At 42.4% G+C, this 26623-nt stretch overlaps 1 protein-coding gene across 9 annotated transcripts in view; it reads left to right on the forward strand.

Annotated features, from left to right (window-relative positions):
* The window catches only part of LOC143775363 (uncharacterized), a 119055-nt gene that overhangs the window by 30719 nt on the left and 61713 nt on the right, over positions 1-26623 (forward strand). For all 9 annotated transcript variants that reach the window (XM_077263408.1, XM_077263406.1, XM_077263404.1 and 6 more), the window contains one exon: positions 18819-18925. The gene's annotated coding sequence lies outside the window, so the exon portion shown is untranslated. The remainder of the gene's footprint in view (positions 1-18818; positions 18926-26623) is intronic.

Below are 26623 nucleotides of genomic sequence, written 5' to 3' on the forward strand. Positions count from 1 at the left end.
TACCACCAACAGTGTGTGCCAACCTTGTGAAGACTTACAGAAAAAGTTTGAACTCTGTCATTGCCAACAAAGGATATCTAACAAAATATTGATATGAACTTTTGTTAATGATCAAATACTTATTTTCCACCATAATTTGCAAAATTAATTTTGCCAAATCAGACAAGGTGATTTTCTGGATTTTTTTTCTCATTTTGACTCTCACAGTTGTGTTCTACCTATGATGTCAATTACAGGCCTTTCTCCATTCATCAAGTGGGAAAATTTGCACAATTGGTGGCTGACTAAATACTTTTTTCCCCACAGTATGTTTCTAAACATGTATGCCTATGGGTGGCGCACACACTGTCGCATGTCTTTATAGAGGCATGCTTAGGAACCTTCTGTTAGAGCTAAATGTAGAGAAAGCCTAAGACAATGTACAAGTGTGAAAATTGACAAGTAATAGAAATGAAGGGGCAAAAAGTGAGAGGTCCCTGTAAGCATTCCAATGAAAATGAACATAAGCAGCATAGTGACTTGGCCTTTTCGACTGTCTGTGCGGACCCATAACCCATAATCGGTCAACGTCAACACCAGTCTGACCTTCAAAGAGACAAAAAAACATGCAAGAGACAGATGAAGGCTGCGAAAATGCAAATGTTAACCCAAATGAGGAGTTCCTTGTCTATGATGGTGGCAAGTGACTTACGACTTTTAATAGCCCAAGAGCCCAAAAGTGTTACATGAAACTTAATGCATTTGATTAGATAGCCCGTACTAAGTAAACTCTTATACTCAGTAATTTGGGTGTAATGTTTTATTTAAAAATATAATTGATATTGACTGAACAACCAAGTAAAGTTCTCAGGCTGTAAGAGAAGCCGGTTAACACAACTATGTATAACTGTCAGGTAAACACCCCCAGGAATCAGTTCCTTATCCTATTCCCCACTATTTTAAAGGGGTTATCTGGACTTGGGACAAAAGTCTGCAGTCAATCTATGTTACCACAGACTGCTGAATCATGAGAGCATGTGGTGTCTCCAGTCTCCAGTTTTCCCCATCCGGGCGCTGGTCACCTGACCACCACATATATATGGTTTGCATTTGGCCTTACATATGAGATCGCTGATGGCCAAACTATCTCTTTCAATAGTATTGCTGAGTGTTCATGAGTTTTCACTGTGAAGAAATATTATATGATTATAGAGAAAACAAGCGCACCACTATATACAAAGATACCAAAGGAAAAGGAAAACTAGGGGCGCTAGCTCAATGGTAAACAATAATGGCCAAAAAAGAGAAAGCACCACCGAAATAAATGCACACCACAAAATTGTATAGGAAATTATTTAACAGTATATTTTATTGGTACGCCAAACAAAATATTAAAGCATAATTAAAACCAGACAAGAATCAATCCACTCAGAAAAATAAGTACATGTTATAGTGCCCAATATACACAGATATGCATATAAACCAATCTCAGACCTACTGGCTCATGGGGCTATGTGGTGCAACTGTGCAAACCTAACGTGGACAATAACATGCCCATCAAGGGAAAGGGCCCCCCAAGGTAGGGGAGGACCCTATAGGTAAGACCACAGAAGATGACCAAAGACAATGTATATAAAAAGGGTCATCTGCATAATGCAACCAAGAGAACTCAGTAAAAGCCTGAAAGGTAAAAGGTTAAATTACCAAATGCTCCACGTATGAAAGAAGGCAAGACCCCCTCAAATGCAGGAGCTGAGTGGAATGAAGACAGTGACCCCAGGGGACGAAGCCCTTTCTACTAGGGCGATACGCGTGGGGCCACTGTCTTCACTCCACTCAGCTCCTGCATTTGAGGGGTCTTGCCCTCTTTCATACGTGGAGAATTTGGTAATTTAAGCCTTTACCTTTCAGGCTTTTACTGAGTTCTCTTGGTTGCATTATGCAGATGACCCTTTTTATATACATTGTCTTTGGTCATCTTCTGTGGTCTTACCTATAGGGTCCTCCCCTACCTTGGGGGGCCCTTTTCCTTGATGGGCATGTTATTGTCCACGTTAGGTTTGCACAGTTGCACCACATAGCCCCATGAGCCAGTAGGTCTGAGATTGGTTTATATGCATATCTGTGTATATTGGGCACTATAACATGTACTTATTTTTCTGAGTGGATTGATTCTTGTCTGGTTTTAATTATGTTTTAATAGTTTGTGTGGCGTACCAATAAAATATACTGTTAAATAATTTTCTATACAATTTTGTGGTGTGCATTTATTGCAGTGATGCTTTCTATTTTTTGGCCTTCAATGTGAAGAAAGACTGACGGACAGCTCTTGTGGCAGCTTATCTCCAAGAAAATAAAAGGATTGGTCATTTCAACTATCCATCCATTATCTCCCCCAATATCATCTATTGCTTTCACAATACATTTAGTATAGGCTCGGTGGCCCCATTGGGCTTATATCTGACCCCCCCATAAAACGGACCGGTACTCCGGTTTCCTCACACACTCCAAAAACATACTGATAGGGAATTTATATTGTGAGCCCCAATGGGGACAGTGATGATGATGTCTGTAAAGCGATGTGGAGTTAATTGTACTATATGAGTTAGTAAAATAAATAAATAAATATATGGACAGTCCATTAATTTCAATAGGAACCATGTAATTCTCTTTTATTTCTGTGGTGGCACAGCAAGGGAATTAAATACGGGTTCTCCTACATAGTACTGTATAGCTCAGCAGTGAAGTCAGATTTAAGTTACAAATTTGTGATCTTAGAACATCCCACCACTCATTCATTGCTGCAAGTAACATTAATGAAATATAGAGATGGGCGGACACCTGGGTGTTCGTGCCCGGCGAGTTCAGATGAACAGTTACAAAACGTTCAGATTCGGGTACCAGAACACTACCTGGACACGAACCCAGACCCCATTCACTTGAATGGGGGGCCTGAACATACAGTGTATGCCACACTGTCATATGCATGATAGTGCAGCAAACACCACTTCTGATCGGTGGAGATTTCATCCCCGCCGGTCAGACAGCTGCGGTTTCCACGCTGTCAAAAGAGCACTCAGCTGTGATCAGAGGTATAAATTTACCTCTGGTCACTGGTGTCAGCTGATGGGACTACTGCTCCCATTAGCCGATGCCTACTGCCGCTAATAACAGTGATAACAGGAGCGGCTGGTATTCATCAGCCAGCTCCTGCACTGTAAATAAATAACAAAAACCCCCCCACAGTTGTCAGCGTTAGCAAGGCTGGTTATCAAGAATAGAGGGGTCCCCACGTCGTTTTTTTAAATTATTTAAATAAATAATAAAAAACTGCATATAAAAAACGGAGTGGAGTCCTCCCACTTTTGACAACCAGCCTTGCTAAAGCAGACAGCAGGGGGTTAGTATTCTAAAGCTGGTAAGTGGCCATGGATATTGTCCCCCAGCCTAAAAATAGCAGCCCGCGGCTGCCCAGAAAAGGCATTTATTAGATGCGTCAATTATGGTGCTTTGCCCGGCTCGTCTCACTTGCCCTGTAGCAGTGGCAAGTGTGATTCATATTTATGGGGTCAATTTCACCTTCGTATTGTCCGGTGACATCAAGCCCATGACTTAGTAATGGAGAGGTGTCTATAATACACCTCTCCATTACTAATCCTATAGTTGTATTGTAAATAAAGACACAGTCAGAATAAAGTATTTTATTAGAAATAACACAAAACACACGTTTCCATTTTTATTTAAAAATAACAAACACAGTTACACTCACCTAATGCCTAATTCCACTGAATCCCTCGTCTCCTGTCTTATAGATACCTCTCCTTTACTAAGCCGTGTGCTTGAGATTACCAGACAATACAAAGGTGACATCAACCCCACAAATATGCACCCCACTTGCTACTGCTACAGGGCAAGTGGGGAGAGTTGGGCAAGGCACCAGAATTGGTGCACGTAATAGATGAGCCTTTTTTGGGCATCTGCGGGCTGCTATTTTTAGGCTGGTGGGGGGGCAATATCCATGGTCCCTTAGAAGCCTGAGAATACTAGCCCCCAGCTGTCTGCTTTAGCAAGGTTCGCTGTAAAAAAGGGGAAGGAACCCATGCCATTTTTTAAAATTATTTCTTTAAATAATTAAAAAACACGGCATGGGTACCCCTCTATTTTTGGTAACCAGCCTTGCTAATGCTGACAGCTGAGGGTTGTTGCCCCCAGCTGCGAGATTTGCCTGGCTGGTTATCAAAATTACAGGGGAACCCATGCCGTTTTTTTCTTTCAATTATTTATTTACAATGCAAGAGCCGGCTGATGAATACTCCCATCAGCTGCTCCTGTTCTCACTGTTATTAGCGGCAGTAGGTGTCGACTGATGGGAGCAGTAGTCTCATCAGCTGATACCAGTGACCGAAGGCTAACTTTGTACCTCTGATCACATTTGACAGCGTGGGAACTGCGGCTGTCTGCCGGGCGGGGATGATTTCATCGCCGATCAGAAGCAGTGTTTGCTGTGCTGTCATGCACGTGACAGCACGACAAACTCCCAGTGTTCGGGCGGCCGAATCCGGACATTAACACAGAGTTCCTGGTGAAGTCCGTGTTCAGTGTCTGAACAGTAGGTGTTCAGTACGGACGCTGAACTTTACTATTCGGGTTCACCTATCCCTAATAATATACATTTGCTTGTTCTCAAAAAGTGGAACTGGATGATGGTAGATTTCTACCTGCCGAGGAATAAAATACACTTCAAAACTTCAATGAGAAATTGAAAATATAGCCATCACCTCCAGGCAGTGTTCCCTATGTTTGATACAGCTGTACTGTAGATAGCATGCAATGAAAGGGTTAACTTACAATGGAAGGCACGAGGCTCGTATCTTTTCTCCGCTGTCTGGTCTGCACCATGATGATTTTTGCTGTAGCCATGTCATGTCTTCTGTGTCCCCACGGAAAGGGTTATATTTGTGCAGCAGAAAAGTCAGTGAATACAGAAGAAAGCTGCCTTCAGTAAATGACCTATACTTGGTGGAAACCTCTCTTCTCTTGGCATAAAGAAAGATTTATCAATCTCAGCACTGACACTTTCTCTGAATCGCTGGATTAGCCAGCACTACACTTACCCACCTACTGGGTTTTCACTTACCAGCCGAAAAAACCGCTCGTCTGGCCAACATAGTTTAGTTTGCCAAACATAATGTACAATTACAGCATGAACGTAATAGATGAATTTTAATGTACCACACAAAAGTAACTCAACACCCCTCTTGGCTCAAACCTTGTGCTACAGCTGAAGCCCAAGCTACTACCTCAGACTTTCGTTTCAGAAAATGTATTTTTGACTTTTTATAATTGGATAAAAGCATAAATCAGGATAAAAAACTGTTCCGTAATTTCTGGCCCCTGAGCTTCTAAAACAAATCACGAAGAGAATGTATCAGCATTGGTAAGCTATGCATTCCACTGTTGTACTCCACGCAGAATTCGCTGTACTATGACTTGGCATGCCGAAGATTGCCAAACATCAATGTTCTCAAAATACATATTTCTACTCTAATCTTCTAATATCGATGTGTAAACTTAATTAGTATGATTTATAACAATATATATGTTAATTTTATATAGTGGTTGAAATTATGTCTATTTCCTAATTTAAAAGCGCCTGATCTGCATTTACTTACATGTGGCAGAAGTGAGGTGCTGATTCATTAAGGTGTCATGAGGCCAGTATCGGACTGGCTTGGTAAAGGACCACCAGTAACATTGACTCTTGGGGACCACTATTCAGCTACATGTAAAAATAAATAACCTGACCCCAGCACACAAATATATTTTTACTTCTATATAATGTTAATTTTGCTAGCTTGTTTAATGAATGATTAGATAGATGTTCTGCCAATTGCATATCAAGTGTAATAGCGCTACTTATTAGCAGTCCTTCAAAGGGGCCTACTGGAGGATTCTCCTGTTCTCCGATGGGCCAGTCAGAGCCTGCACGAGGCACACTCACATAGGCTCTTACTTTATTGTTCTTATGTGCAAAATTACATGGCTGTCTCTATTCACTGTGATGTATTTAGTTCTGTCCTATTTACACGGAGATGACTGAGGGAGAGAAACATGTCAGTGAACCTCAACACTGATTTGTGCAATATTTTATCCTTTTGTCTTTCAGTCAATAAGATTTTTGTCCTGTTTTTTCCATCATAATTGTCTGAAAACCCTATTAGTACAGTTTATAGAGCCTAATGCTGGGTTTAAATGGCCCAATTGTGGCCCATAAATGACCTAGAGTTGGCTATGAGCTAGCCGATCGGCGGTCATTTAATAGTCTACTTAGATCGACCACAATTCTATGGACCCAAAATGATAACGAAGTAGGTATTCTCAAGTATGAAAGTTATACCTTTTCCATTGGTTTTGAGATAACTTGATGATCACTGGGGATCCCAGTGATCATGAGAATTGGGGCTCTGAAGAGCAAATGTGAACGGAATGGAGGTTGCCCTGCGCACCATTCATTCTTAATGGAACCATTGGAGATTGCTGAGTGCAGTGCTCTGCTGGTCTTCAGCCCTCCTATAAGAATGAGTTGAGCAACAGTGTATATGATCGCTCCATTCCCAGAGGGAACCCTGGATCTACAGATCTTTGGGGGTCCCAATATTGGAAATAGGTGATAACTTTCAAATTTGAGAATACTCCTTTAATACAACCCCTGGCAAAAATTATGTAATCACCGGCCTTGGAGGATGTTCATTCAGTTGTTTAATTTTGCAGAAAAAAAGCTGATCACAGACATGGCACAAAACAAAAGTCATTTCAAATGGCAACTTTCTGGCTTTAAGAAACAGTAAAAGAAATCAAGAACAAAAAATGTGGTAGTCAGTAATGGTTACTTTTTGTAACCAAGCATAGGGTAAAAATTATGGAGTCACTCAATTATGAGGGAAAAAATTATGGAATCATGAAATACAAACAAACAAAAAAACATTCCAAAACATCACTAGTATTTTGTTGCACCACCTCTGGCTTTTATAACAGCTTGCAGTCTCTGAGGCATGGACTTAATGAGTGCCAAACATTACTCTTCATCAATCTGGCTCCAACTTTCTCTGATTGCTGTTGCCAGATCAGCTTTGCAGGTTGGAGCCTTGTCATGGACCATCTTCTTCAATTTCCACCAAAGATTTTCAATTGGATTGAGATCCGGACAATTTGCAGGCCATGACATTGACCTTATGTGTCTTTTTTCAAGGAATTTTTTCACAGTTTTTGCTCTATGGCAGGATGCATTATCATCTTGAAAAATGATTTCATCATCCCCAAACATTCTTTCAATTGATGGGATAAGAAAAGTGTCCAAAATATCAACATAAACTTGTGCATTTATTGAAGACTAGGTGGTGGCCCGATTCTAACGCATCGGGTATTCTAGAATATGCATGTCCACGTAGTATATTGCCCAGTTACATAGTATATTGCCCAGTCACGTAGTATATTGCCCAGTCACATAGTATATTGCCCAGCCACGTAGTATATTGCCCAGCCACGTAGTATTTAGTATATTGCCCAGCGACGTAGTATATTGGCCAGCGACATAGTATATTGCTCAGCGCTGTAGTATATTGCCCAGTTACGTAGTATATTGCCCAGCGACGTAGTATATTGCCCAGTCACGTAGTATATTGCCCAGTTACGTAGTATATTGCCCAGCCACGTAGTATATTGCCCAGCCACGTAGTATATTTCCCAGTCACGTAGTATATTGCCCAGTCACGTAGTATATTGCCGAGCCACATAGTATATTGCTCAGCGCTGTAGTATATTGCCAAGCCACGTAGTATATTGCCCAGCCACGTAGTATATTGCCGAGCCACGTAGTATATTGCTCAGCGCTGTAGTATATTGCCCAGGGACATAGTATATTGCCCAGCGACGTAGTATATTGCCCAGTCACATAGTATATTGCCCAGTTACGTAGTATATTGCTCAGTGACGTAGTACACGTATTATATTGCCCAAGGACGTAGTATATTGCCCAGGGATGTAGTATATTGCCCAGTTATGTAGTATATTGCCCAGTGACGTAGTATACAGCACAGAGCCACGTAGTATATTGCACAGCGAAGTAGTATAGAGCACAGAGCCACGTAGTATATTAGCCAGTCACGTAGTATATTGCCCTGCCACGTTTGTCACAGGTTAAAAAATAAAAAATAAACATATACTCACCTTTCCGAGGGCCCCTTGTAGTCCACGGCAGCTTCCGGTCCCAGGGTTGGTCTGAGCGCAGGTCCTGTGATGACGTCACGGTCACATGACCATGTAGCGGTCACATGACCGTGACGTCACGTCAGGTCCTTGCCGCGCAGGCGCACAGGACTTGTGATGACGTCGCGGTCACATGACCGTGACGTCATGGCAGGTCCTGCTGCCATACCATCTTTGCCACCGCAAGCTGCAACGGAAGATGGCGGGCGGCGCGAGCGGCTCAGCGGACTACAGAGGGTGAGTATAGCAGGTTTTTTTTTTTTTATTTATTATTTTTAACATTACATTTTGTACTATTGATGCCGCATAGGCAGCGTCAATAGTACAAAGTTGGGGACACACAGGGTTAATAGCGGCGGTAACGGAGTGCGTTACCCGCGGCATAACGTGGTCCGTTACTGCCAGCATTAACCCTGTGTGAGCGGTGTTTGCGGGCGCCGGGCAGTGAGTGCGGGGAGTAAGGAGCGGCCATATTTTTCTGGACTGTGCGCGTCGCTGATTGGTCGCGGCAGCCATGACAGGCAGCTGCCGAGACCAATCAGCGAACGAATAACCGTGACAGAAGGACAGAAAGACGGAAGTACCCTTAGGCAATTATATAGTAGATGTAATGACAGCCATCTCCACAGTGCCTTTACCTGACATGTAGCCCCATATCATCAATGACTGTGGAAATGTGCATGTTATCTTCATGCAGTGATCTTTATAAATCTCATAGGAACGGCACCAAACAAAAGTTCCAGCATCGTCACCTTGCCCAATGCAGATTCGCGATTCATCACTGAATATGACTTTCATCCATCCATCCATCCACAGTCCACGATTGCTTTTCCTTAGCCCATTGTAACCCTGTTTTTTTCTGTTTAGGTGTTAATGATGGCTTTCGTTTAGCTTTTCTGTATGTAAATCCCATTTCCTTTAGGCGGTTTCTTACAGTTTGGTCACAGACGTTGACTCCAGTTTCCACCCATTTGTTCCTCATTGGTTTTGTTGTGCATTTCCTGTTTTGGAGACATATTGCTTTAAATCTCCGGTCTTGACGCTTTGATGTCTTTCTTGGTCTACCAGTATGTTTGCCTTTAACAACCTTCCCATGTTGTTTGTATTTGGTCCAGATTTTAGACACAGCTGACTTTGAACAACCAACATCTTTTGCAACATTGCGTGATGATTTATCCTGTTTTAAGAGTTTGATAATCCTCTCCTTTGTTTCAATTGACATCTCTCGTGTTGTAGCCATGATTCATGTCAGTCTACTTGGTGCAACAGCTCCCCAAGGTGTGATCACTCCTTTTTAGATGCAGACTAACAAGCAGATCTAATTTGATGCAGGTGTTAGTTTTGGGAATGAAAATTTACAGGGTGATTCCATAATTTTTCCCCCTCATAAATGAGTGACTCCATAATTTTTACCCTATGCTTGGTTACAAAAAGTAACCATTACTGACTACCACATTTTTTGTTCTTGATTTCTTTTACTGTTTCTTAAAGTCAGAAAGTTGCCATTTGAAATGACTTTAGTTTTGTGCCATGTCTGTGATCTGCTTTTTTTCTACAAAAATAAACAACTGAATGAACATCCTCCAAGGCCGGTGATTGCATAATTTTTGCCAGGGGTTGTACTATCATTCTGTTTTCATAAATTATCATGTTATTGACACCACATATCCTGTTGTGAAGAACAATTTAGATTTTTAAGCATGCTTATGAATCAACACACTCAATTAAACAGCATTTTGCTTTTTGTTGTGCGCTTGCTATTTAAATGGGCTAAAAGTCAAGAACAGGCTTCCCTATGAACAAATAGGACTGGATCAAACGAATAAGAGTGGATGTGCAGTACCTGGCAGTGACCACTAGAAAGTTGACAGAGCTGTTCTGTTCAGCTTCACAACTGCTAACATCCTGCTGCCGCCGACCACGAGATCAGCTGATCAGTTGGAGTGTCGAGAGTTAGATCCTCATCGATCTAATATTGATGATCTATCCAGAGGATAGGTCATCAATTTAAATGTAGTGGAACAACCCTTGAGCCCTCCATGTGTGTCAGTACCTGAAAAATCTTGGGAATACTGTTCTCCTTATGGAGACCACCAGCTGCCATATGGAGACTTATAGGCCAAGCAATGCTCCCTGCTGAATGGGTATGCAAATTAGCTATCCTATTTAGTTTGCTCTCTAGTCTAAAGGTACCTTCACACGAAACGACATCGCTAGCGATCCGTGACGTTGCAGCGTCCTGGCTAGCGATATCGTTTCGTTTGACACGCAGCAGCGATCAGGATCCTGCTGTGATGTCGCTGGTCGCTGAATAAAGTCCAGAACTTTATTTGGTCGTGCGATCGCTGTGTATCGTTGTGTTTGAAAGCAAAAGCAACGATACCCAGCGATGTTTTACACTGGTAACCAGGGTAAACATCGGGTTACCAAGCGCAGGGCCGCGCTTAGTAACCCGATGTTTACCCTGGTTACCAGCGTAAAAGTAAAAAAAACAAACAGCACATACTTACATGCGTCCCCCAGCGTCTGCTTCCTGACACTTACTGAGCGCCGGCACCTAAAGTGAAAGTGAAAGCACAGCGGTGAGGTCACCGCTGTGCTGTTAGGGCCGGAGCTCAGTCAGTGTCAGGAAGCAGACGCTGGGGGACGCGCAGGTGAGCATGTGCTGTTTGTTTTTTTTACTTTTACGCTGGTAACCAGGGTAAACATCGGGTTACTAAGTGCGGCCCTGCGCTTAGCAACCCGATGTTTACCCTGGTTACCCGGGGACCTCGGCATCGTTGGTCGCTGGAGAGCGGTCTGTGTGACAGCTCTCCAGCGATCAAACAGCGACGCTGCAGCAATCAGCATCGTTGTCGCTATCGCTGCAGCGTCGCTTTGTGTGAAGGTACCTTTAGTTACTGAAGGTAACCCTATAACTCGTTGTCTGTGCGATGCCTACCAGGGCCGTGGGGTACTCGGAAATGGGTCGGACAGTTCTTTGGGGAAGTCACGGGGCCGTGACCCGACTCCGTGGCCCAGGGCGTGCAATAAAAATTATGCAAGTGGAAAAGTAATATGGGATTGATTCGTGACACCACCCATGGTGTTCGGCTAGGGATGGCCGACGGTGCGGTTCAGGTCCACTGGGGCCGATGGTGATGCACCAAAGATGGTACAGCTCCCCATGGGGAGAGCAGGACCCCAGGGCAGATTTGAGGATTAATTTAAGATGGTAACTCTTGTGGTACAGGGCAGGTGATGCAGAAAATAATTCTGAGGACACAGTGGTGTGCAGACTTCACACTTTACTCACAGTTTTGGATTACAAACACCAGCCGGGTGCTGTGTCCTCCGGGTCGGTGGTCCAGCCAGCTCTCAGGTAGTTTGGGTGCACTTTTCTGGGAATCCTTCTCGTGTACCTTTCCATGGTCATCTCTCTGCACTGGCTCACACCCTCCTGCCCTGCGCCTTACACACAGTGTCCCAAGCCAGCAGCCTCCGGTCCTGTCAGGTGACGTCCTTCTGGTCCCCTTGACCCTTAATGACTGAATTTTTAGCGAATGTGTGTAGATTTGGCTGTGGCACATACAGGTACCACAGTCTCCGGTTTGCTAGCTGAGTCCTGCAGTATATCCACTAGTTGGGGTCCCCCATTGCAACCAGGCCCCTCCACCCGACTACGGTCTGTGTGGATTCGGGCGCCACGGGTGGATTCCGCACTTCCCTCACCCCTAGGACCCTTCTTGAGCTCCTCTCTGTCACTCCTCTCTTCTCCAACTTCTCTCACTAACTAACTCCTCCTCCCTCCTGTTTCCATAACAACACATCACTCCCAACTGTCACTCTACCTTTATCTACTTCCTCCACCCACACCCTCTACCTAGTTCCCCCCTCCAGCCTGAGATGGGGCCCTCTCTAAATAGGGTCCGCCCAGATCCCCTGGCCTGGAGTGGTGTGGTGTTGGATGCTAGTGTGCGGGTCCCGGTTAGTGCCCTCTCCTTACCCGAGAGTGGGGTACCACACCTCTGGCTGTGGTGCAGTACCTCTGTGGTGACTGGACCCTCAAGGGCGCCACATCTGACACTTTAACAAGCAGCTTCACATGACCAAAGTCTTCTTTGCATGCAGTCTTGAAGAAACACACTTTTATGAATTGGACAATAACAAATGTGTTCAAGCAATAAATATTTAGAAAAAAAATCTGTATCACAAAATGTGCCTTGTTAAAGTAGAAATTTCCTTGAAGCAAAGCCTCCCAGACAAACAAATACTGTATTTTGATGTCTTGGGAATCCACAAGACTACTATTAGAAGAAACATTAACACAAAAACGTAAGCTCATCATTCGCATAAGATGGCTGTTGACTGGACAATGGTTCGGACAATCATTCGGCTGGCAGCCATCTCAGCCAGCATTCCCATACACATGACAGGAGCACTTGCTAGGGCAAGCACTCCTGTGTTCTCATGAGAGAAATTGGAAATATCTGATGGCTCTCGACAATAAATTATCTGGGGTCCCCATACACATTTGACTGTCATCCAAATCTTGGCGGCCTTGGCTGACATTAGTCTAATGTGTAAGAATGGGCTACATTATCACAAAATTTAACTAGTTATATGCTTCCAGGAAAAGAAAAGAAAAATAAATTGACTAGTCAAAGAAAGGTCATCTGAGGATAATATAATTCCAGGGTCTATAGTACATATCCCAGTATAACATGACATCTGCAGCCATTGAGCCATGTCTACCAATAATCATTGCTTTAATCCTATTATGCTCTTATTCCACCATTAGACACCTGTGTGCGAAAAGAATAATACAGTAAAAGTCAGGTGTTATAGGACCGGAAGAGGCTGACAAAATTTGGTCCTCAACTTGGATTAGTGCTAATGTAACCAGTGGGAGTTGGCCGTAAGACAAAGTATTAGAGTGAAAAATATTCCCCTATCTGAAGATTGTGGAAAGCTGACTGTTCCAAAATGGACATTTATCTTTAGGAATATTTTGCTACGATGTTCAAAGAAACAATTTAGCAAAACAACTCCATAATTTGCTCTTAAAAAGGTTTTTATTCCGTTCATTATTTTTTAATTTTGACCACATGGACAACTTTGAAAGAGAATGTTGGCTTCGGATGGTTTAGATCACTGAGCTATAGCATATATAAGAAATAAATCACCGTTAATAATACTGGTGACTTATTATGTTGGAAATAGGTGTTAGTGCCCTCTAAGGTTCAACTGTTACCTCTCCACCTTCTATAGCTACCACCATTTGTACTCATATATATATTCCAATGCCTACTGATTTTCATCGCCGACTTGAATACTTTCTGTCCTATGAACTATGCCTGTAGGCAACAGAAACTTTATTTTTTCCCTATAATTGTGAATCACAGTACCCAGTATATTTTATACAAGAAAAGTAGACAAATGCTAAACTGGAAAACATATGCCATGTAACATCACGCGGGCCCCGCAAAACAGGAATTTATTATTTACAATGAGCATTTAACTAGAGGACACAGCATTTAATGGCTAACAGCTGTCTAAGAAATTGCCAAATAATGCACATATGATGTATATAAGACAGCTTGAAATTATAGGACTTAGTTCTGCTTTCGGAAGTGTAAGATGCCGCATTGTGACAACTGCATACTGGAGGAATGCATAATTTCCACAAGGTATAATTAAAGTATCAAAGCTTGAGATGGTGGCATTGCTAAGAATGTACATTACTGCCAAGGTCAGGAAACAACTGTTCAGCATGGCAGCTCACACAGACATGTATGCCTATGAAGAGGTTAATTTTACATATTGTACAAATCAACTGAAGAGAGGACACATAGGACGAATCAGGCATAATGATAAATATTCCTACTATAAATAATACAAAAGGTGGGAGATTAATATTGGGAAAGTAACTAAATATAGCAATCATGCAACTAATGCTTATTGATTACCAGACTAAAACTTTATTGAAGAAGCACTCCTCCCATAAAAATGTATATCTACTTGCTTTCCATTAGGTCTATGACATCACGTGATTAAAAACTGACTACCTGAATCCTTCTAAGATCTATGTAGAAACAGGAGGTCAAATTTCCCTGTATGAGTCATGAGTCGCTGCAAGAGTCTCTGGCAAGGGGAGGAGGGAGCAGCTGGGTCAGGAGTTGACGAAGGGGAATGATAAATGCAGGTACAAGAGACTTCCTGTTTCTACATAGAGCAGATAAAAGAAAAGAATTAGTTGGGTAGAAAGGCAAAATGAGCAATTGTAAGTACACAGTGCTATATAATATGATGATTGCAATATATTAAGAGCATAAAACCTTTGACTGAAAGAGTGTGTCTTTAAACGGAACCTGTCATCAGTTTTAGCTGATATGAAGTAAGGCCACCACCTTTCAGGGCCGATATACAGCATTCTGTAATGCTGTATATCGGCTCCCAACCCAACCTGTAAGAGAAGAAAAATAAGTTCTATTATACTCACATGCTGGGCGGTCCGGTCTGAGGGGTGTCTCAGGTCTTGGTCCAGCCCCTCCCATCTTCTTGTGGCCATCCTCTTTCTTGGTTCTTGTGGATGATTTTCGTACTTGCGTCATCCACAGTGTCTTTTCAGCATCGCACTCCTGCGCAGGTGTACTTCTCTGCCCTATTGAGGGTGGAGCAAGGCACTGCAGCGCGCATGCGCCGGGACTCTTAGACCTTTCCCAGCACCTGTGCTCTGCAGTACTTTGCTCTGCCCTCAACAGGTCAGAGAAGTACACCTGCGCAGGAGTGCGATGCCAGGGAGCCTGTGTGGATGATGTAGGGATGTGTCATCCATATGAAGCAAGCAGGAGGGTGGCGATCATAAAAAGATGGCAGGCGCCGGACCAAGACCTGCGACACCCCTCGGACCCGACTGCCCCACAGGTGAGTATAATAAAAGTTGTTTTTCTTCTCTTACAGGTCGGGTTAGGGGCAGATATACAGCATTTTAGAAAGCTGTATATCAGGCCTGAAAGGTGATGGCCGTATCTCATATCAGTCAAAACTGATGACAGGTTCCCTTTAAATGATAATACATTATATTCCCTGCTTAGTGCTGTTGCACTTGGAGGTCCTTGTTTTTAGACACCTAGTGATTGCACAATCCAAGTATGTAATATTTTGACCAAAATGAACTGAAAAAATGAGGGAAAGTACAGGAGGTAAAGTAACACAGAAGGAGGGGGTAATGTATTTCCTGCTTGTACTATTGTTTTTTTGCAAGGTTTATTAAAATGAAAGTATCCATTTAAGGCTGGGGTCACACTTGCGAGTGCAATGCAAGAAACTCGCACGAGTCTATCGCATCAATACCCGGCACTGCCGCCGGCATTCAGAACCGGAGCATTCATCTGCATAGAAATACATGCAGCTGCACACTCTAGTCCCGAGTGCTGGTGGCAGTGCCGGGTATTGATGCGAGAGACTCGTGCGAGTTTCTTGCATTGCACTCGCAAGTGTGACCCCGGCCTTAAATTCCCTCTCAGTTTGTTTTATGCTTGCATGAGTTCTTCTAGGTTTCCTGGTTGCTTCCCACACTCTGAAATCATCATGATGATAGATTAATTGACTTCTTATGAAATTGGCTAGGTTAAGGGATAACTTGGTGATCACTGGGGATCCAACTCTCGGGATCTCAGAAATCCCAAGATCAGGTATCTGGAAGTGATAATAGTCTATATATATCTTTACATATTTATTATTAAAGGGAATCTGTCAACTCATTTTTGGCCTATAAGCTGTGGCCACCGCCATCAGGGGCTTATCTACCTGTAATGCTGTAGATAAGCCCCCGATGTAACCTGAAAGATAAGAAAAACAGGTTATATTACACTCACCCAGGGGTGGTCCCGGTGTGGTCCGGTCCGATGGGCGTCGCAGGTCCGGGTCCGGCGCCTCCCATCTTCATACGATGAGGTCCTCTTCTTTGCTTCCTGTCGCGGCTCCTGCGCAGGCGTACTTTATCTGCCCTGTTGAGGGCAGCGTAAAGTACTGCAGTGCGCAGGCGCTGAGCCTCTCTGACCTTTCCCGGCGCCTGCACACTGCAGTACTTTGCTCTGCCCTCAACAAATAAAGTACACCTGCGCAGGAGCCGCGACAGGAAGCAAGGAAGAAGACATCATCGTATGAAGATGGGAGGTGCCGGACCCGGACCCACGACGCCCATCGGACCGGACCACAGCGGGACCGCCCCTGGGTGAGTATAATCTAACTTGTTTTTCTTATCTTTCAGGTTACATCAGGGGGTTATCTACAGCATTACAGAATGCTGTAGATAAGTCCCTGATGGCGATGGCCGCAGCTTATAGGCCAAAACTGCGTTGACAGATTCTCTTTAATTATTATAGAGCGCAGTGTTGGACAAGCCAACCTAATTGTAGCCTAAACTTTGGTGTTGTATACCTAGTAATATTGTCATTAAGGTCTATCTAATATATAAAGCTGAATGTGTGTATGTGTGTGTGTGTGTGTGTGTGTGTGTGTGTGTGTGTGTGTGTGTGTGTGTGTATGTCCGGGATTGGCATCTGAACCATCGCAGCTACAGGCACAAAATTTTGCACAGTCACACGTCTGGACCCCGAGAGCGTCAAAGCTATGTTGTGAGGTGAAATTTTAACCCCGCGCTTTCCAATTCACCAAACAATTTTGCCCCTATCTACATAATGGGAAAAAAATGAAAGGAAAAGTGTTGGAGGCAAATTAACAGCTGCCAGATGTGAACAAGGGGGACTTAAAGAATGAGAGCGATGGCGCCAAAGAGTGCATACTGTACAGTTGCTAAGGTGGGGCCCCGACATGAGATAATCACCACACCACCACGGGGATATGAACACACACACAAAATGCGCCACACACTACCACGTGCTCGAACACATATACCACCCTCAGCGCACATTTCACCACACATACACCAACCTGGCCACATAAAAGTCGAAACACAAAAGTCGCCGCTCAAAACTCGCCACGCGCAAAACTCTCCACATGCAAAACTCGCCACACGTGCAAAACTCACCTCATGGAAAACTCGCCACACGCAAAACTTGCACACGCGGAAAAAATGCCACATGCACAAAAGTTGCAACACATGCAAAAGTTGCCTCACACAAAACTTGCACATACTCAAAAGGCACCACACATAAAACTCGCAACACGCAAAACTCACCATGCGCAAAACTTGCTGCACACAACTTGCTACACTAACCTGTCACATGCAACTCGACACACAAAAAGTTGCTACACGCATGCCGCCACACAAAACTCATCTCACAAAAGTCGCTACATGCATGTCGCCACACGCAACTCAACACACACAACTTGACACACGAAACTCGCCCTAAAACACACACAAGTCTGGTATTATCCTTCAAAAATAAAAATCTGATTAATAAGCAGACAAACTACAAGAGCAACAAATGTACCATATAGGAATCCGGCAGCTGTCAGTCACATGACCAGTCTATTATGTGTATGTGTGAGCTAATATATACTGTCAGGGTGTGGGCTTATTGTTGGCTGGGGATTTATCAGGCTGCCAATTTAGCTTACAAATACTGAGGAAAAATACTGAGCAAATAACGTGTGAACGAGGTCTAATACAGGAGGAGATGACACACAAGTATATACTATATACAGGGGAGATGACACACACACATATACTATATACACGGGAGATGACACACAGGTATATACTATATACAGGAGGAGATGACACACAGATATATACTATATACAGGAGAGATGACACACAGGTATATACTATATAGAGGAGGAGATGACATACAGGTACATACTACATACAGCAGGAGATGACATACAGGTATATACTATATACAGGAGGAGATGACACACAGGTATATACTATATACAGGAGCAGATTACCTACAGGTATATAGTATATACAGGAGGAGATGACATACAGGTATATACTATGTACAGGAGGAGATGACACACAGATATATACTATATATAGGTGAGATGACACACAGGTATATACTATATACAGGGGAGATGACACACAGCAGGTATATACTATATACAGGGGAGATGACATACAGGTATATACTATATACAGGAGATGACATACAGGTGTATACTATATATAAGGGAGATGACAAACATGTATATACTGAGGTGAAAATGAGAGGTGTGAGGTGAAAATGAAAAGGTGTGAGTGCAAAATGAGAGGAGTGAGGGAAAATAGTGGAGTGATCGGAAAATGACAGATGTGAGGTCGAAATGACAAGTGTTAGGGGGGAATGAGAGGAGTGAGGGGGAAAATAAGAGGAGTGAGGGGGAAAATGAGAGGTGTGAGGGAGAAAATGAGAGATGTGAGGGGGAAAATGAAAGATGTGATGGGGAAAATGAGAGGCGTGATGGGAAAATAAGAGAAGTGAGGTGCTATAACTAACCACATATATTTACTATGCCCAGGCAACGCCGGGCTCTTCAGCTAGTTAATAACATAAAAATGAAGACGCTCAGGAAAAAATTACTTTATATTGTAGTTTCATAAAATTACCTTAGATTAATACTTTATTTACTTTTTTCCACAGGGGAAAACTTGGATATCTGCAGATGAGCCGAAAATGCAGCATCATTCGGCAAGTCTTTAAAGGCCCAGCGGGTGAATAATATCTGGAATGACTAACCTGGAACATAGGTGAATACAACAATATGAATCTGCAAAACATTCACTGTAAATACTCAGCACAGGGACATATAGAAACTGATGGCTCCAGGTTGGCAAGTAATACAATAAAGGATACATAGTAATATGGTATATGTTTGGTATACTACTAGATCATGATGCAAAATATATCATTGGCTATGCATGGCCAGATTTGTTATCGTGCATTTCCACAGGATAATCATTACAGAGATGAGCAAATCGCTTTGTAAGGAGTCAAGATCACCTTGAATTTCACAAAAATCTGATTGTTTGCAATTTGATTATCGTGAATCCAGCTCATGGCAACAAGAAAGACATTATATTGCTTGATCAGGAGGGGTTAAAAAATAATAAAATATCAATACTCACCTTTCCCTCACCTGTCCTCTTTGTTCCATTCACCAGTGTGATTTTCTCTCTGATATTTTTGGTATCTTCCGATAATCAACATATTTGGTGCTTCCTGCACTGACTAGGCCACAACATCGTGATATCATGCAATGTCATGACATAGGAGACACCATTGATACCAAGTGCCCTAAGGCTATAAAGATGTCAAGTGTCACTGAAAATGGTCCAGTGAAAAAAGCATTGGTGACTGGACCAGAGAAGATGACTTGACCTAGACCTAGGCAGCACACAGGAACAGGTTAGGGCCGAGTGAGCATGATTTTTTTATATTTTTTTGTTAGCATCCCTTTATTATGCTTTGGGGACTGAAAAGACCTTAAAGCACAATAGTGGACGTTTGATTTCCATCGGAAAAAATTCAGTACAAATCAAATTTTCTGGTCAATTCAGCAGATTCACTCATCACTATATTAATTATAAGATTCTTTAGGACACATTGAAAACATTTCCTGTTCATTTTTCAGTTTTAGTACTTATTGGCAATCAAGTGATCCCAGTACCTACCTACCATCATTTTTATCAGCAAGCTAAAAAGGTGGACAGTCCACTTGACCAATTTACAGTAATTATAAGGGCTCATGCAGAAAACAATATTTTCAGTCCCAGTGCGATCCGTCAAAACATCACACTCAGACTAGTAATGAGCGAACGTGCTTGGATAAGGTGTCATCTGAGCACGTTCGTGTGCTAACCAAGTGTCTTCGGTGTGCTCAAATGATATGTTCAAGTCTCGTGTCTGTACGACAGAAGATGCATGACAGAATCGGAGCACAGCTGTGGAGGAGATAGAGAAATTAATTTCTCCATCTCCTCCATTGCCGGCGTTAGCAGGAATCACACTGCCCTCGGGTGATATCCGAGTGTAGTGCGATAGTTCACACGCACTCATAGACTATAGACTGTTAATATCTACAATCCTCTTTCAATTTATTAAAAACAAAACTCTTAATATGTTCCCTATATATTTGAATGAGAAAACCTAGCAAATAAAGTAATGATAGAATGTCAACAGCTATGGTAGCAAGGGCCAAAAGTGAACAAGGGAAAAGAACTTGCGATTTGTGGACTTAGGGCTTCTTCTCACTTGTGAGAAATACATCCGAGTCTCGCAGGTTAAAACCCAGCACTGGCACCGGCACTTGGGAGCGGAGCGGGCAGCTCCATGTATTGCTGTGCGGCTGCACGCTCCACTCTGGAGTGCCAGCGGCAGAGCAGGGTTTTAACCTGCGAGACTCGGACGTATTTCTCGCAAGTGAGAAGGAGCCCTTAAGGTACCTTCACACTAAGCGACTTTACAACGATAGCGATCCGTGACTTTGCAGCGTCCTGGATAGCGATATCGTTGTGTTTGACACGCAGCAGCGATCAGGATCCCGCTGTGAGATCGCTGGTCGTTGCTGAAAGTCCAGAACTTTATTTCGTCGCTGGATCTCCCGCTGACATCGCTGAGTCGGTGTGTGTGACACCGATCCAGCGATGTCTTCACTGGTAGCAGGGCCGCGCTTAGTAACCCGATGTTTACCCTGGTTACCATTGTAAAAGTAAAAAAAAAAAACACTACATACTTACATTCCGGTGCCCGGCGTCCGCTTCCCTGCACTCCTCCTGCATCCTGTGTAAGTGCCGGCCGTAAAGCAGAGCGGTGACGTCTCCGCTCTGCTCTGTGGGAGATGCCGGAGATGTTCGGCGCTGACACAGGATGCAGGAGGAGTGCAGGGAAGCGGACGCCGGGCACCGGAATGTAAGTATGTAGTGTTTTTTTTTTTTACTTTTACAATGGTAACCAGGGTAAACATCGGGTTACTAAGCGCGGCCCTGCGCTTAGTAACCCAATGTTTACCTTGGTTACCAGGGGACTTCGGCATCGTTGGTCGCTGGAGAGCCGTCTGTGTGACAGCTCTCCAGCGACCACACAACGATGAAACAGTGACGCTGCAGCGATCGGCATCGTTGTCTGTATCGCTGCAGCGTCGCTTAGTGTGAAGGTACCTTTAGTCTGCATTTTTCTATTCCTGTGGTTTGGGATGGGGTACAGGAGTGATAGTATATAAATTAATAAAATATATAAATGGGAGAAATTTCTGTGTATGTAGTTGAAGATGTGATACTCATTTGCAGCCTTTAGGTGAAGAAAAAGAACAATAAAGTTTTGAAAATATAAAAATGAAATAAAACAAAAAATACAAAAGAAAGAAAATACTGTAAACCTCAAATTTGGAAATAGTTAAAAGCAACTGTTAAATGCTGCCTTATTGCCTGTCTCAGATTAAACCATTCAGTTTACAAGTGCAAACATATGTTTTATAGTTTCAAACAAAAACGGAGCTGTGAGGAGTAGGAAATACCAGTAATAAGTGTCACCTCATAGCATTAGTAATAATTACTGAGAAAGTGCCGAGGTCTAGTCTTTACCCAGATTATTAAATTCTCTATCTTCATTTCACAATTAACCCCTTTAAACCCAAACAGACCTGGATCACTCAAATTCTCCGCTAAATAATATCCAATAAATTTGTTAGATAACGCATCTAGAGGACTGTTTTTGTATTCTTGATTGCATTGACAACAACATACAGCACATAAAGACTTCTAGAAGGCATAAAAAGTTTACAAAATATTTCGGAAATTGCAAGGCTTTGTGACGTATATGCAAAAATATATCATGCCCTTTCACAATCTTTAATGTGATCTTGTAACCAAAGAAAATGTGAAAAATCTTTTTAAGAAAATTTAATGAATTTCAATCAGCTATTCAGATAATATTTCCTTAACCCCTTGAGGATATGTTCATACAGTGTTTTTCCACTTGGGGATTTTTCAAGTTAAAAAAAATTTGTGTATGGGGATTTTTATTTCTTCCACTTTATTCAGTGGTCACATTTTGAGCTATTTTTCCGGCAGAAATGTCTCAAGAGTCAACTTGTTCTTTGTATTAATTTTGATGCTGAAAAAAATGCTTACTGTAGGGTCATTTTCCCTTTGAAATCAATGGAAATCTATTGCTCCAAAATCCATGTTAGCATATCCTTAGGGTAATTTTTAGAATTGAGCAAAAAAAAATTCACAAGGCCTTGGACCTGCAGCCAAGTCAGTAGTCCTTGACCGCTAGACCAGAGGCTTGTGATCCTTCTCCTACCTACTGGATTCCCAGGCGCCACTTCTGATTATTAGGCCCAGTGCGATATCTTCATTGCAGTGTAATACTTGCATGATGTCGTCAGAAGAAGCACTGGTAATTCCGACTACTTGGAGGAGTTTTGCAAGACTCTGGCTTTACAGCCAAGAACTACTGACTTGGCCACTGGACCAAGGTCTTTCAATTTTTTTTGCTAAAAAAAACAGTACTGTATATTTTTGAGCTGAGATCAGAAAAGTCTCTTTCTTCATATTTCCTTTTCCTTTTGTATCTACTTTTGGTTTTTGCTAAAAACTGCCTAAAAACTACACCCCAAATTGCCACAAAAACTGTTGTATTTTTTCCAAGAAAACCTGTGTCTCAAACCACCCTGAAAAGCTCTTTCCCGGCATGTCTGCCTTAGAAAACATATTTGCCATAAAATAGCATTTTTCTTAAAATCCAACATTGTGTTATTCCTTTGTTATTGCCCTTTTAAATGTAGAAATAAATTGACAACTGGGCAACACTTTTGGCAACACTGATTGGACACTTATAGTGCATGTGCAGATTTTAGCAGCGGTATTTTCTGTATCAGCGGATGGACTGAATGTTTTCAGTGCCTGTGAAGAAGAGCATGACTCCAAGGCTGACATCAAGGCTATCCCTTATTGGAATGGCAAATTATTTTTGTGGCAGTTTTTTTAATTTTAGCCAAACGAAGGAGTGAATTCGGAAAGTGAGAATAATTGTCATTTTTGGGGTTTAGCAAACTGACATAGCTAGTAGATTTAATTGTATACATTACAAAGGGTGAAATTCACACATTTCAGTACAAAAATTAACTATTTTTTTCTGCAGTAATACTATGAGCTATAAGGACCTAGAAAGCAAGAGATAAAACATGTTACAAATTTGCTTGCTGGCTGTGTAAGGTGCCCAGGATGATAGCTGTGGGCGAGCTGCTGCTCCTCCACACTCTGGCACTTTACAGTGTCCCAGCCCATATGTGTTGTGCTGTGAAGTTTGCTTTGCACTCACTTGTAGGCCAGAGGCCTAAGCTGTATCTACGTCCATGGCTCCTGGATCAGCCACACACATCAGGTGACACCCGGTTCATTTTAGCAAGTTCAACTTTACTTGACAGTTCAAGTACAACAGTCTTTCACACGCAATATCGGGCACAGCACCCTCCGGTTCAAGTTTCATCAACACAGTACATTTCAAGCCTTTACCTGCATTCAGCTCAGACTGTCCTTACTTTAACACCTACTGTTAGCCTTAGGGAATCCATAGCATTCCGAGATCCATTATGTTTCCCTCACGCATTTCCTCATCCGGCTTCATCTGTATGGAAAGGTTAAGGAAGACTCCTCAGTGCCTAGTTTGGGCCAGAGGGACCGGACTTTACAGGAAGATCTGCAAGAAATTTGGTAAGACATCATGCAATGATGAACAATATGTACTTCATTTGTCCCCAGCCCACTGCACTTTGATCTTGATCTTCACACGAACCTCACACTTACTGTAATCAACTAATCTAGGAAGTAGCTCCCCTTTTTACTTGAGATTTTCCCTTCCCATCTTGGGTCGGTCTCAAACATTTAACAATATCATACACTGTTCCAATCACTTATACACTAATAAGGCCCACCACTACCTATCTTACTCTATCTGTCACTGCTCTGGGCCCTAAACCTTGACCTATATTAAATCCTATACTTACCCTTCACCTGAGCTGAATGTACCAGAGTTACATTTGGTGTTACCTTACAGTACCCACACAGCAGCATCAGTACCTATATCAGAATACATTAGTCACATTATACTCTATGCATTTCACATTACACAATAAAATTAAATAAAACGCATGTCAATATTCACATGACACAACCTGTTGTCTTCAGAGGCAGGTACACGTCACACCCTTACAGTTATAAAGGAAAAATTGTATCCAAAAGTATCTTGCAACATTCCATATATTTCCATGGGTCTTTTTGATTCAAAATAGTGTTTTTAGAATAGGTTTAAAAGGTTAACACCAGAATTGTGTTTTCTAAAAGCAGAGACTATCATACTAATCAATATTACAAAAAAGCATGTAAGTTAAATGGGTTCTCTTGTCTCTATGGAGAAACCATCACTAGTGATGATTGCATTTGCCGAGATTCTAATTCACCAATGAGCATGGATTTTACAGGGAAATTTGATTTAAGCAAAGTTGTTCTCTGTGTATTAATTGTTCCTTATTATACTCTGGGGTCACTGTAGAGCCCAGAGTATAATAAGAGTCTAGATGTGCTGTCACTTGGGTGACTTGTGTCGTAACATCGCGACATCATGACATGTGCCACAATGGTCCCGCATTCCGTGACGCCTAAGGTCTAGTCAAGTCATAAAGCCTGGAGGGAAGACTCTGAAGAGAATACAAACTTTTGTAAAATTCAAGCAGAATTAATTTCCACTCAAATAAATTCACTCATTCCTTGGGTATCAATTTATGATTAGTAGAGATCTGACCTCTAGGACCCCACCTAATCCAGAGAATGAAAGAGACACAGGGATGTTGAATCTCCTTTACATTTTATTTGCACAGCAGGATCCCTGACTGACTGGCTGGGCAAGGAAATGTAGCTCACCCTGAGGGTATGTGCACACGTCCGGATTTCTTGCAGAAATTTCCTGAAGAAAACTGGACATTTTCTGCAAGAAATCCGCATTTTTTTTTTTGCGGTTTTTTTCCGTTTTTTTCGCGTTTTTTTAGCATTCTGCAAGCTTAATTAGCTGGCAGAATGCTAAAGTTTTCCAAGCGATCTGTAGCATCGCTTGGAAAACTGACTGACAGGTTGGTCACACTTGTCAAACATAGCGTTTGACAAGTGTGACCAACTTTTTACTATAGATGCTGCTTTTGCAGCATCTATAGTAAAAGATAGAATGTTTAAAAATAATAAAAAAAATAAAAAAAATGGTTATACTCACCCGCAGACAGCTGATCTCCTCACCGGCGTCCGTTCTGTATAGATGGTGTGTGCGCGCAGGACCTTCCATGACGTCGCGGTCACGTGAGCGGTCACATGACCGTTCACGACCAATCACAAGACAGTGACGTCATCACAGGCCCTTCACCGCACACCAGCTACAGGAACCGAAGCGGCAGCATGCAGCTGAGAGGCGGGAAGACATCGAAGGTGAGTATATGACTATTTTTTATTTTAATTCTTTTTTTTTGACCACTTATATGGTGCCTAGTCCGTGGAGGAGAGTCTCCTCTCCTCCACCCTGGGTACCAACCGCACATAATCTGCTTACTTCCCGCATGGTGTGCACAGCCCCGTGCGGGAAGTAAGCAGATCAATGGACTCCTAGGTGTGCGGAATCCCCTGCAATTCCGCATTTTAATGAACATGTTGCTTTTTTTTCCGCGATGCGATTTTTTCGCGGAAAAAAAGGCTACATTTGCACAAAAAATGCGGAATACACTGAAAATAATGGGAGGCATATGGTAGCGTTTTTTTCGCGTTTTTTTCGCGTTTTTATCACGTTTTTATAGCGAAAAAAACGCAAAAAATACTGAACGTGTGCACATGGCCTAATAAAGGGAATCTATCAGTAGAATCAACCCTCATAAGCCGTCTATGTGGACATGTTATTCAAGTGAGCAAGGGGGTCTCAGTCCAAGTCTAATACTGTCCTCAGAAAAAAAGCGAGGTAATAAAAGGATTAATCCGAGAACATGAGCATTTTTCAATCGGAATAAATTTATTCAAAAAAGCAACCAGTCATACAGGGTATCTGCCAACGTTTCGGCCACAGGCCTTTATCAAGGCAATTATCTAGAAAATAACATAACACAAATTGATACAGATATTAATAAACATATCAGTTATGTACACTGGTTGTATTATATACAGAAACTATCCAACCAAATAATCATAAAGAGGATATAAACATAAAGTAGGGATGTCACCTATAAGTATGAGAGACAAAAAACAACCATCACAATCACAATCCAGTAAATAACCTGCTGGAAACGGGGTGCCCAAACAGTAAACAGAACAATAGACACTAAATCCATGGTTCAAAGAAAAGAAAAGTGAATGATCCCCCATCCATAATGACCGTGGTGTGTGTGAGTGAAACTGGACAGGCTTCAATCTGTA

The sequence above is a fragment of the Ranitomeya variabilis genome, chromosome 5 (genome assembly GCF_051348905.1).
Source record: "Ranitomeya variabilis isolate aRanVar5 chromosome 5, aRanVar5.hap1, whole genome shotgun sequence".
NCBI classification, from domain to species: domain Eukaryota; kingdom Metazoa; phylum Chordata; class Amphibia; order Anura; family Dendrobatidae; genus Ranitomeya; species Ranitomeya variabilis.